The sequence below is a fragment of the Megalobrama amblycephala genome, linkage group LG1 (genome assembly GCF_018812025.1).
Source record: "Megalobrama amblycephala isolate DHTTF-2021 linkage group LG1, ASM1881202v1, whole genome shotgun sequence".
Taxonomy (NCBI): Eukaryota; Metazoa; Chordata; class Actinopteri; order Cypriniformes; family Xenocyprididae; genus Megalobrama; species Megalobrama amblycephala.
The window spans coordinates 13,916,297-13,918,590 of record NC_063044.1 but is presented as its reverse complement, the minus strand read 5'-3'; the positions used below and the strand labels follow the sequence as shown (position 1 = coordinate 13,918,590).

At 36.2% G+C, this 2,294-nt stretch overlaps 1 long non-coding RNA gene across 1 annotated transcript; it reads left to right on the top strand.

The window, feature by feature from the left end:
- The first annotated feature begins 821 nt into the window (after positions 1 to 821).
- Positions 822 to 2,294, top strand: LOC125249553. The gene is made up of 3 exons (XR_007180576.1): positions 822 to 1,091; positions 1,835 to 1,904; positions 1,982 to 2,294. It is a non-coding gene; the product is annotated as an uncharacterized LOC125249553 (long non-coding RNA).

The window sequence follows — 2,294 nt, the reverse complement described above, 5'->3', positions numbered from 1 at the left end:
CGGCAGGGCAGGAACATTGGTGCTGACGAGACAGCCAATATAGTTATACTTACCGATGTACCTCGTTTAAACATCCACATACTGGGAAACCTATCCCTATTAAAGGAATAATAAGCTGTAAAACTAAATCGGTTATTTATCTTATAACATGCCCATGTGGGAAATCATATGTTGGTAAAACAGCTTGCGAGTTGAAAACACACATTGCTGAACATCGTAGCACAATTTAATGTAGCAACATGAATTATCCAATGGCTGCACATTTTTTTTGAGTCTAACCATCCCGTTGCCTCTTTACGTTATATAAAGGTGCTGGTCATATAATTAGAATATCATCAAAAAGTTGATTTATTTCACTTATTCCATTCAAAAGTGAAATGTTTATTTCTTTTAATTTTGATGATTAGATCTGCAAGTAGTAAGCACACACTGTATGTGTTAACTCTGAGTGCACTTCTCCTTTACCTTCTACTAACTCTCTCCTTCTCCCTCCTATCCAGCGTCTTCAGTGGCAGTGAGGAATTACATTATAAGACTCAACACACATCCTTCCCCTAGCATCAAATTAGAGTAAAAAATGTGATATTAAAATTGCGTATACACAGATTATGTGACATCTCAAGAACAAATAAGACATTCATGTTCTTTTCCACAGTCACGATTCCTGCCTCCCCCTTACCCTCCCCCTGACCTCCCTCCTCCTCCTCCTCCTCCGCTCCCCTCCCTGTGGTATTTTCCATACATACATTGTGTGTTGGAGGCATCTCAAGAACAAATAAGACATTCGTGTTCTTTTCCACTGTCATTGTGGTTCTGCGTCCCACATCCCTGGACAGACCCTCTACTTTAGTATTTTTCCTGAAAGTCATGTGATTTACAGGAAAGAGATTTAAGACTTCTGGCATTTCAATAACATGCAGATCGTTTCTTTTTGGCTGACATGCTTCCTGGATAACATGAGTACACTTATTTAAGCCCAGAACATAGTGGCAAAAAAATACAGCAGAAGAATTCAAGAAAACAAGACACATCTCTGATATACTATCCAGCAGAAACACTCAGTTTGCTGTTCGGAGCACAGATTTCCTGAGGTTTGGCTTTTCTACATTTACATTTATTTCACTTTTACTAAAACTCATCTAATAATTTTTGATTCATGGGGCATTTCTGGAAATGTTAGTTCTGTTGGAACATTACCAGTTTAGAGAATTTATTTATTTATTGGGTTATTTCAGAATTGTAGTGTATGTTGTGCATGTATGTCTCGCGCAGGTTATAGGCAAATTATTGATTCTAAAATTTGGAAGTGTTCAATGCGTTTCAATGCATTAGACAGTAGCTAATGTTGGAGGATACACCTCATCGATGATGACATTATGGGTCACATTCAGTGGACAGAGACACGAACACACTGTATTTTTATATGTATTTCAACAAATGACAACTAAAATCAGAGCTTATGAACAGTTTAGTAGTGGCTCCCTGCAGGGGAACATTTTAAAACGCTGTCTTAATGTACTTAGAGATGAAGGAATAAATCTGACACCCTAAACTTGCCAATAAATTTAAGTTTCAATGTCACAACTGAAACACTGTGCAACATATACATCAGATTTCATTAGATCGGTTAGTGGAGTTTGCAGGATTTTCTCTGTTTCTACTAAAGGATAGACCGGGTTAAGACAGTTCTGTTGATACTATAAGAAATAAACACGATAAGAATAAAGGTGACTTGACTAAACGCATTAGTATTTGTGGTGGCACAATCAGTAACTGTTTTGGTCTTAATAAAAAGTCTTAAAGTACATAATAAGTTTGTGTTTGTTGTGTGTAGAACAGAAGAACTGAAGTAAAGTCAGAGCAGCAGAAGTTTCTGTTTATCTGACAGATTACAGTTTGTTGATGTGAGTAAATATTTGAATTACTTCTGAATGAAATTAAGTCTTGAATTTTGAAATAAAGTTATTTTTTTCTTTTCCAGAAGCACATATAATTTTATCCCTGCCTGAAGAGAAGATCATTGGTTGAAGTGCTTGAAGATCTTGTGTTTTAGCTCTACATCTGTCTTAAGATGCCTGAAAACCAACATAAATCCTCCAATCGCGCTTCCAAGAAAGAGGAAGGAAAAGATTCTACACTCAGTGACATAGCTGAGGATTTGTCATCATACTTTAAAAAGTTTTCTCAGTTTAAAAAATATGAAAAAGATATTAAAAGGAAATACAAAAAGTATTATAATACTACACTGCCTGATCGCTGGCCAGTTGAGTTCATCAACAAAGCTTGGAGAAAAA